General features: G+C 61.1%; 1 long non-coding RNA gene across 1 annotated transcript in view; it reads right to left on the bottom strand.

Annotated features, from left to right (window-relative positions):
* Positions 1 to 10627, bottom strand: part of LOC140459032 (uncharacterized) — a 43345-nt gene extending 32718 nt beyond the window's left edge. Inside the window, exons 1-2 of the long non-coding RNA XR_011953828.1 lie at positions 10518 to 10627; positions 7157 to 7246 (exon numbers count right to left, since the gene is read on the bottom strand). This is a non-coding gene — a long non-coding RNA (uncharacterized lncRNA). The remainder of the gene's footprint in view (positions 1 to 7156; positions 7247 to 10517) is intronic.
* Between the last annotated feature and the right edge of the window lie 213 nt (positions 10628 to 10840).

A 10840-nucleotide genomic window follows, 5' to 3' on the forward strand; every position in this document is an offset into this window, starting at 1 on the left:
AGGGACAGGGATTGAGGGAGATGGGGGAGAGACCCAGAGGGAGGGAGGGACAGGGATTGAGGGAGATGGGGGAGGGACCCAGAGGGAGGGAGGGACAGGGATTGAGGGAGATGGGGGAGGGACCCAGAGGGAGGGAGGGACAGGGATTGAGGGAGATGGGGGAGAGACCCAGAGGGAGGGAGGGACAGGGATTGAGGGAGATGGGGGAGGGACCCAGAGGGAGGGAGGGACAGGGATTGAGGGAGATGGGGGAGGGACCCAGAGGGAGGGAGGGACAGGGATTGAGGGAGATGGGGGAGGGACAGGGATTGAGGGAGATGGGGGAGAGACCCAGAGGGAGGGAGGGACAGGGATTGAGGGAGATGGGGGAGGGACCCAGAGGGAGGGAGGGACAGGGATTGAGGGAGATGGGGGAGAGACCTTGAGGGAGGGAGGGACAGAGATTGAGGGAGATGGGGGAGAGACCCAGAGGGAGGGAGGGACAGGGATTGAGGGAGATGGGGGAGAGACCCAGAGGGAGGGAGGGACAGGGATTGAGGGAGATGGGGGAGAGTCCCAGAGGGAGGGTGGGACAGGGATTGAGGGATATGGGGGAGGGAACCAGACGGAGGGAGGGACAGGGATTGAGGGAGATGGGGGAGGGACCCAGAGGGAGGGAGGGACAGGGATTGAGGGAGGTGGGGGAGAGACCCAGAGGGAGGGAGGGACAGGGATTGAGGGAGATGGGGGAGAGACCCAGAGGGTGGGAGGGAGGGACAGGGACTGAGGGAGATGGGGGAGAGACCCGGAGGGAGGGAGGGACAGGGATTGAGGGAGATGGGGGAGGGACCCAGAGGGAGGGAGGGAGGGACAGGGATTGAGGGAGATGGGGAGGGACCCACAGGGAGGGAGGAACAGGGATGAGGGAGATGGGGGAGGGATCCAGAGGGAGGGAGGGACAGGGATTGAGGGAGATGGGGGAGAGACCCAGAGGGAGGGAAATTTCAGGGATTGAGGGAGATGGGGGAGAGACCCAGAGGGAGGGAGGGACAGGGATTGAGGGAGATGGGGGAGGGACCCGGAGGGAGGGAGGGACAGGGATTGAGGGAGATGGGGGAGAGACCCAGAGGGAGGGAGGGACAGGGATTGAGGGAGATGAGGGAGAGACCCAGAGGAAGGGAGGGACAGGGATTGAGGGAGATGGGGGAGAGACCCAGAGGGAGGGAGGGACAGGGATTGAGGGAGATGGGGGAGGGACCTGGAGGGAGGGAGGGACAGGGATTGAGGGAGATGGGGGAGAGACCCAGAGGGAGGGAGGGACAGGGATTGAGGGAGATGAGGGAGAGACCCAGAGGAAGGGAGGGACAGGGATTGAGGGAGATGGGGGAGGGACCCGGAGGGAGGGAGGGACTGGGATTGAGGGAGATGGGGGAGAGACCCTGAGGGAGGGAGGGAGGGACAGGGATTGAGGGAGATGGGGGAGAGACCCAGAGGGAGGGAGGAACAGGGATTGAGGGAGATGGGGGAGGGACCCAGAGGGAGGGAGGGACAGGGATTGAGGGAGATGGGGGAGAGACCCAGAGGGAGGGAGGGAAAGGGATTGAGGGAGATGGGAGAGAGACCCAGAGGGAGGGAGGGACTGGGATTGAGGGAGATGGGGGAGGGACCCAGAGGGAGGGAGGGACAGGGATTGAGGGAGATGGGGGAGAGACCCAGAGGGAGGGAGGGACAGGGATTGAGGGAGATGGGGGAGAGACCCAGAGGGAGGGAGGGACAGAGATTGAGGGAGATGGGGGAGAGACCCAGAGGGAGGGAGGGACAGGGATTGAGGGAGATGGGGGAGAGACCCAGAGGGAGGGAGGGACAGGGATTGAGGGAGATGGGGGAGGGTCCGAGAGGGAGGGAGGGACAGGGATTGAGGGAGATGGGGGAGGGACCCAGAGGGAGGGAGGGACAGGGATTGAGGGAGATGGGGGAGAGACCCAGAGGGAGGGAGGGAGGGACAGGGATTGAGGGAGATGGGGGAGAGACCCAGAGGGAGGGAGGGACAGGGATTGAGGGAGATGGGGGAGAGACCCAGAGCGAGGGAGGGCGGGACACAGATTGAGGTAACTAAGGGAGTGACCCAGAGGGAGGGAGGGACAGGGATTGAGGGAGATGGGGGAGGGACCCAGAGGGAGGGAGGGACAGGGATTGAGGGAGATGGGGGAGAGACCCAGAGGGAGGGAGGGACAGGGATTGAGGGAGATGGGGGAGAGACCCAGAGCGAGGGAGGGCGGGACACAGATTGAGGTAACTAAGGGAGTGACCCAGAGGGAGGGAGGGACAGGGATTGAGGGAGATGGGGGAGGGACCCAGAGGGAGGGAGGGACAGGGATTGAGGGAGATGGGGGAGAGACCCAGAGGGAAGGACAGGGATTGAGGGAGATGGGGGAGAGACCCAGAGGGAGGGAGGGACAGGGATTGAGGGAGATGGGGGAGGGACCCAGAGGGAGGGAGGGACAGGGATTGAGGGAGATGGGGGAGAGACCCAGAGGGAGGGAGGGAGGGACAGGGATTGAGGGAGATGGGGGAGAGACCCAGAGGGAGGGAGGGACAGGGATTGAGGGAGATGGGGGAGAGACACAGAGGGAGGGAGGGACAGGGATTGAGGGAGATGGGGGAGAGACCCAGAGGGAGGGAGGGACAGGGATTGAGGGAGGTGGGGGAGGGACCCAGAGGGAGGGAGGGACAGGGATTGAGGGAGATGGGGGAGGGAACCAGAGGGAGGGAGGGACAGGGATTGAGGGAGATGGGGGAGAGACCCAGAGGGTGGGTGGGACAGGGATTGAGGGAGATGGGGGAGAGACCCGGAGGGAGGGAGGGAGGGACAGGGATTGAGGGAGATGGGGGAGAGACCCAGAGGGAGGGAGGGACAGGGATTGAGGGAGATGGGGGAGGGAACCAGAGGGAGGGAGGGACAGGGATTGAGGGAGATGGGGGAGAGACCCAGAGGGAGGGAGGGACAGGGATTGAGGGAGATGGGGGAGGGAACCAGATGGAGGGAGGGACAGAGATTGAGGGAGTTGGGGGAGGGACCCAGAGGGAGGGAGGGACAGGGATTGAGGGAGAATGGGGAGGGACCCAGATGGAGGGAGGGACAGAGATTGAGGGAGTTGGGGGAGGGACCCAGAGGGAGGGAGGGACAGGGATTGAGGGAGAATGGGGAGGGTCCCAGAGGGAGGGAGGGACAGGGATTGAGGGAGATGGGGGAGGGACCCAGAGGGAGGGAGGGAAGGGGGATTGAGGGAGATGGGGGAGAGACCCAGAGGGAGGGAGGGACAGGGATTGAGGGAGATGGGGGAGGGACCCAGAGGGAGGGAGGGAGGGACAGGGATTGAGGGAGATGGGGGAGAGACCCAGAGGGAGGGAGGGACACGGATTGAGGGAGATGGGGGAGAGACCGAGAGGGAGGGAGGGAGGGACAGGGATTGAGGGAGATGGGGGAGAGACCCAGAGGGAGGGAGGGACATGGATTGAGGGAGATGGGGGAGGGACCCAGAGGGAGGGAGGGACAGGGATTGAGGGAGATGGGGGAGAGACCCAGAGGGAGGGAGGGACAGGGATTGAGGGAGATGGGGGAGAGACCCAGAGGGAGGGAGGGACAGGGATTGAGGGAGATGGGGGAGGGACCCAGATGGAGGGAGGGACAGAGATTGAGGGAGATGGGGGAGAGACCCAGAGGGAGGGAGGGACAGGGATTGAGGGAGATGGGGGAGAGACACAGAGGGAGGGAGGGACAGGGATTGAGGGAGATGGGGGAGAGACCCAGAGGGAGGGAGGGACATGGATTGAGGGAGATGGGGGAGGGACCCAGAGGGAGGGAGGGACAGAGATTGAGGGAGATGGTGGAGAGACCCAGAGGGAGGGAGGGACAGGGATTGAGGGAGATGGGGGAGGGACCCAGATGGAGGGAGGGACAGAGATTGAGGGAGATGGGGGAGAGACCCAGAGGGAGGGAGGGACAGGGATTGAGGGAGATGGGGGAGAGACCCAGAGGGAGGGAGGGACAGGGATTGAGGGAGATGGGGGAGGGACCCAGATGGAGGGAGGGACAGAGATTGAGGGAGATGGGGGAGAGACCCAGAGGGAGGGAGGGACAGGGATTGAGGGAGATGGGGGAGAGACACAGAGGGAGGGAGGGACACGGATTGAGGGAGATGGGGGAGAGACCCAGAGGGAGGGAGGGACACGGATTGAGGGAGATGAGGGAGAGACCGAGAGGGAGGGAGGGACAGGGATTGAGGGAGATGGGGGAGGGACCCAGAGGGAGGGAGGGACAGGGATTGAGGGAGATGGGGGAGGGACCCAGAGGGAGGGAGGGACAGGGATTGAGGGAGATGGGGGAGAGACCCAGAGGGAGGGAGGGACAGGGATTGAGGGAGATGGGGGAGAGACCCATAGGGAGGGAGGGACAGGGATTGAGGGAGATGGGGGAGGGACCCAGATGGAGGGAGGGACAGAGATTGAGCGAGTTGGGGGAGGGACCCAGAGGGAGGGAGGGACAGGGATTGAGGGAGAATGGGGAGGGACCCAGAGGGAGGGAGGGACAGGGATTGAGGGAGATGGGGGAGGGACCCAGAGGGAGGGAGGGAAGGGGGATTGAGGGAGATGGGGGAGAGACCCAGAGGGAGGGAGGGACAGGGATTGAGGGAGAATGGGGAGGGACCCAGAGGGAGGGAGGGACAGGGATTGAGGGAGATGGGGGAGGGACCCAGAGGGAGGGAGGGACAGTGATTGAGGGAGATGGGGGAGAGACCCAGAGGGAGGGAGGGACAGGGATTGAGGGAGATGGGGGAGAGACCCAGAGAGAGGGAGGGACAGGGATTGAGGGAGATGGGGGAGGGAACCAGAGGGAGGGAGGGACAAGGATTGAGGGAGATGGGGGAGAAACCCAGAGAGAGGGAGGGACAGGGATTGAGGGAGATGGGGGAGAGACCCAATGGGAGGGAGGGACAGGGATTGAGGGAGATGGGGGAGGGAACCAGAGGGAGGGAGGGACAAGGATTGAGGGAGATGGGGGAGGGAACCAGAGGGAGGGAGGGACAGGGATTGAGGGAGATGGGGGAGAGACCCAGAGGGAGGGAGGGACAGGGATTGAGGGAGATGGGGGAGAGACCCAGTGGGAGGGAGGGAGGGACAGGGATTGAGGGAGATGGGGGAGAGACCCAGAGGGAGGGAGGGACAGGGATTGAGGGAGATGGGGGAGGGACCCAGAGGGAGGGAGGGACAGGGATTGAGGGAGATGGGGGAGGGACCCAGAGGGAGGGAGGGACAGTGATTGAGGGAGATGGGGGAGAGACCCAGAGGGAGGGAGGGACAGGGATTGAGGGAGATGGGGGAGGGACCCAGAGGGAGGGAGGGACAGGGATTGAGGGAGATGGGGGAGGGACCCAGAGGGAGGAAGGGAGAGGGATTGAGGGAGATGGGGGAGAGACCCAGAGGGAGGGAGGGACAGGGATTGAGGGAGATGGGGGAGGGACCCAGTGGGAGGGAGGGAGGGACAGGGATTGAGGGAGATGGGGGAGAGACCCAGAGGGAGGGAGGGACAGGGATTGAGGGAGATGGGGGAGGGACCCAGAGGGAGGGAGGGACAGGGATTGAGGGAGATGGGGGAGGGACCTAAAGGGAGGGAGGGACAGGGATTGAGGGAGATGGGGGAGGGACCTAAAGGGAGGGAGGGACAGGGATTGAGGGAGATGGGGGAGAGACCCAGAGGGAGGGACGGAGGGACAGGGATTGAGGGAGATGGGGGAGAGACCCTGAGGGAGGGAGGGACAGGGATTGAGGGAGATGGGGGAGGGACCCAGAGGGAGGGAGGGACAGGGATTGAGGGAGATGGGGGAGGGACCCAGAGGGAGGGAGGGACAGGGATTGAGGGAGATGGGGGAGGGACCCAGAGGGAGGGAGGGAGGGACAGGGATTGAGGGAGATGGGGGAGAGACCCAGAGGGAGGGAGGGACAGGGACTGAGGGAGATGGGGGAGAGACCCAGAGGGAGGGAGGGACAGGGATTGAGGGAGATGGGGGAGAGACCCAGAGGGAGGGAGGGACAGTGATTGAGGGAGATGGGGGAGGGACCCAGAGGGAGGGAGGGACAGGGATTGAGGGAGATGGGGGAGAGACACAGAGGGAGGGAGGGACAGGGATTGAGGGAGATGGGGGAGAGACCCAGAGGGAGGGAGGGACAGGGATTGAGGGAGATGGGGGAGGGACCCAGAGGGAGGGAGGGACAGGGATTGAGGGAGATGGGGGAGAGACCCAGAGGGAGGGACAGGGATTGAGGGAGATGGGGGAGAGACCCAGAGGGAGGGAGGGACAGGGACTGAGGGAGATGGGGGAGGGACCCAGAGGGAGGGAGGGACAGGGATTGAGGGAGATGGGGGAGAGACACAGAGGGAGGGAGGGACAGGGATTGAGGGAGATGGGGGAGAGACCCAGAGGGAGGGAGGGAGGGACAGGGATTGAGGGAGATGGGGGAGAGACCCAGAGGGAGGGAGGGACAGGGATTGAGGGAGATGGGGGAGAGACCCAGAGGGAGGGAGGGACATGGATTGAGGGAGATGGGGGAGAGACCCAGAGGGAGGGAAGGACAGGGATTGAGGGAGATGGGGGAGGGACCCAGAGGGAGGGAGGGACAGGGATTGAGGGAGATGAGGGAGAGACCCAGAGGGAGGGAGGGACAGGGATTGAGGGAGATGGGGGAGGGACCTAGAGGGAGGGAGGGAGGGACAGGGATTGAGGGAGATGGGGGAGAGACCCAGAGGGAGGGAGGGACAGGGATTGAGGGAGATGGGGGAGGGACCCAGAGGGAGGGAGGGACAGGGATTGAGGGAGATGGGGGAGAGACCCAGAGGGAGGGAGGGACAGGGATTGAGGGAGATGGGGGAGAGACCCAGAGGGAGGTAGGGACAGGGATTGAGGGAGATGGGGGAGAGACCCAGAGGGACTGAGGGAGGGACAGGGATTGAGGGTGATTGGGGACAGACCTGGGAGGGGGAGATGAATTGATTGTGCCTGGCTCAGAGGAGGCGAATGTTATCCTTGACAGCTCCAGCAGTGTGTGAAGGGGGAGAATGGCCTCCCATTGCGCCGACTGGAATGACTCTGTGTTCCCCCCCCAACCCCTAATGCATTACCTCATTGAAGTTTTCCTGTCTGTTGTGATCAGCGATCTCCTGTGACCTTTCCCCTGTGTCGGTGGGAGTTGAACACACTGCACGGTGCGTCTGGCGTGTGGATGGTTGAGGAGACAGACACGAGACACAGTCAGAACTTCATCCCCTCGCTGGGCCCAGGACCCTACCACACCCCCCCCCCCAACCCTCCTGTTCTCGAGCCGTCCCTCCCCGTCATGAATGTTATTCCCCACTGCTCCCAGAGTCTATCGTTATAATGTTCATATCCCCCCCCCCCTCGAGCCATCTTGGACATCCAGACGGCAGGAAATCATGCAGCTGGTTTCTTGCTCTGAACAGTGCTCCCTATTTCCAAGTGACTCATCGCTGGGAAACGAGGACTGAACACGACCAGCTTGAACTGAAACCCACCCCCTTTCGGCACTCGGACCATCGGCCAGCAGAAACCCCAATGGGAGCGGGTGTGGGGGTAGGAAGGTGCTGTGTGAGGAGTCTCAGTGGGTTTCTTCAGTGTATCTTGTACCATTGGAGCACCAGTGGGTGCGGGGGTGGGTGCTGGGCGTGGTGCCAATCATGCAGGGTAGGGCGCAGCATTATCCTGGATGGTATCCGAGCGTTCCCCCGTCCAGGGGGAGCGGGGAATACTCCCTCACTCTCCCGATCTGTGCCTGGAAGATGGTGGATAGACTTTCGGGGGGAGGTCAGGAAGGTGAGTTACTCACCGCGGGAGTCCCAGCCTCTGACCTTCTCGTGTAGGCACAGGGTTGATCGGTATCACTACTTGGTCCGGGTAACTGTACCATTCCAGATCGGAGACGGTTACCGAGAGTGGGACAATCACAAAGACCAACCTCCCATCGGTAGACCCCATCTCCCAGGCCTCGCTGCCAAGGAAGGGCCGCCAGCATTCTCCAAGACCCGTCCCCCCCGGCAGTGTTCACCTCCAACCTCTCCCATCGCGGGGAGAGGGTACAGAGGCCTGAACACACCCACCGGCCAGTTCACAACAGTTTCTACCCTCGTGTTGTTAGAATACTGAATGGACTCACAAACTCTTAACATTCGCCTGTCCCAGTGGTTTTGATTTTGCGGCTGTTTCCCTATTATTTGGGATCTATGCGACTTAACTCTGTCATCTGCCAGGATTGCTCACAAGACAAAGTTTTTTTTTTAACTGTGCCTCGGTCCAATACATGCAATTCAGCTTCACTCAACTCAACTCAACTCGATGTGAGGCTGGGTCCAGTTCAGCTTCTGGTTAATAGTAACCGCCACGATGTTGTTAGTGGGGGGGGATTCAGACACGGTAACAGTGTGGAATACACCAACAGCAACTCTGTTGTCATGGGTGATGGTCACAGTGTGGCATTAGATCATAGAACATAGAACAAGACAGCGCAGAACAGGCCCTTCAGCGCTCTACGTTGCGTCGACCTGTGAACTATTCTCAGCCTGTCCCCCTACACTATCCCAAAATCATCTCTGTGCTTATCTAAGGATTGATTAAATCTCCCTCATGTGGCTGAGTTGACTACATGAGCAGGTAGGGCATTCTACTCCCTTACCACTCTCTGAGTGAAGAACCTGCCTCTGACATCTGTCTTAAATCTATCACCCCTCAATTTGTAGTTATGCTCCCCCTCGTACAAGCTGACATCATCATCCTAGGAAAAAGACATTCACTGTCTACCCGATCGAATCCTCTGATCATCTTGTATGTCTCTATCAAATCCCCCCTTAGCCGCCTTCTTGCCAATGAGAACAGGCTCAAGTCTCTCAGCCTTTCCTCATAAGACCTTCCCTCCAGACCAGGCAACATCCTGGTAAATCTCCTCTGCACCTTTTCCGATGCTTCCACATCCTTCCCGAAATATGGGGACCAGAACCGTACACCATATTCCGAGTCGGGCCGCACCAGGGTTTCGTATAGTTGCGGCGTGATATTGCGGTTCCAGAACTCAATCCCCCTAAGAATGAAACCTAATACACCGACTTGTATTCATGCTCCCTGTCACCTTGTCAGCTAGGGCCTGGAGACTGCCGAGATCTCGCTGGATACGGGCATAGCCCACTTCAGTACCTGAGGAATGTTGGGTAATTAGCACCAAACATTCCCCCCATCCTCCCCACCTTCCCTTCCGACTGAAGGAAGGGCAGTGAGGATGCAGCTGCAGATAGTTGGAGACAAGGATACAGATATCCTGCTGCTGAGGTAACTGACCTTCCCTTGTGTTGGCTCGAACTCCAACAATCAGAAGGTTACTCCCACCACTCCCTTCAAGAAATCCACCATCCCCCCCAGTACCCACTGACTCTGGTATGACTCAGGTCACAAAGCTGAAACTGGAATCAGATCATTGGCACGGTGGCTCAGTGGGCACAACTTCACCCCCACAGCACCAGGCTCCCGGGTTCGAGCCCAGCCTCAGGCAGCTGTCTGCCTGGAGTTTGCACCTTCTCCCCGTGTCTGCGTGGGTTTCCTCTGGGTGCTCCGGTTTCCTCCCACAGTCCAAAGATATCAACGTTAGGGTGGGATTGGCCGTGGGGAAATTGTCCCGTAGTGCCCAGGGATGTACAGGTTAGGGTGGGATTGGCCGTGGGGAAATTGTCCCGTAGTGTCCAGGGATGTACAGGTTAGGGTGGATCGGCTGTGGGGAAATTGTCCCGTAGTGCCCAGGGATGTACAGGTTAGAGTGGATCGGCTGTGGGGAAATTGTCCCGTAGTGCCCAGTGATGTACAGGTTAGGGTGGATCGGCCGTGGGGAAATTGTCCCGTAGTGCCCAGGGATGTACAGGTTAGGGTGGGGTTGGCCGTGGGGAAATTGTCCCGTAGTGTCCAGGGATGTACAGGTTAGGGTGGATCGGCCGTGGGGAAATTGTCCCGTAGTGCCCAGTGATGTACAGGTTAGGGTGGATCGGCCGTGGGGAAATTGTCCCGTAGTGCCCAGGGATGTACAGGTTAGGGTGGGTTGGCCGTGGGGAAATTGTCCCGTAGTGTCCAGGGATGTACAGGTTAGGGTGGGATCGGCCGTGGGGAAATTGTCCCGTAGTGCCCAGGGATGTACAGGTTAGGGTGGGATCGGCTGTGGGGAAATTGTCCCGTAGTGTCCAGGGATGTGCAGGTTAGGGTGGATCGGCCACTCAGGAGAACGTGCCAACTCTACACTGACAGTCGCCTGAGAATGGTATCGAACCCACGTCCCTGGTGCTGTCAGGCAGCAGTCCTACCCACTGAGTCCACCCCGCGCCACCCTATAGCAGGTGGGACATGGCGTGGGCACCCCCTGGTGGATAGTGAGCACCCACTCCCCATGTGCCTCTCCCTCCCATCTCCCGCAGCCCCCCACTTTGGCCCAGTCACCTGATTTCTTGGGGACACGGAGACGTTCCAGAGGGACTGTCCGCTGAGACGGCCTGGGACAGAGAGCATCACTCCGATCGGCACGCTGCGGTCTCCCAGGTTCTCTACCTACGGCCAACAGAGATCACAGTCAACCCAGGATGGCAGCAATGCCCCCCCCCTCACCCCCCTCCCCAAAGTGGTCCCCCCTCTCCATCTGAGAGACACGTGGAACATAGATGGGGATCGATCTCAGGGCAGGTACGGAGGCCCAAAATGGTGGCCCCGGGGTCAATTGTGTCCCCAAACTAAACACCCAAGGAGCAACTCTGTCCCCAAGATGG

This window comes from Chiloscyllium punctatum, chromosome 34 (assembly GCF_047496795.1).
Source record: "Chiloscyllium punctatum isolate Juve2018m chromosome 34, sChiPun1.3, whole genome shotgun sequence".
NCBI classification, from domain to species: domain Eukaryota; kingdom Metazoa; phylum Chordata; class Chondrichthyes; order Orectolobiformes; family Hemiscylliidae; genus Chiloscyllium; species Chiloscyllium punctatum.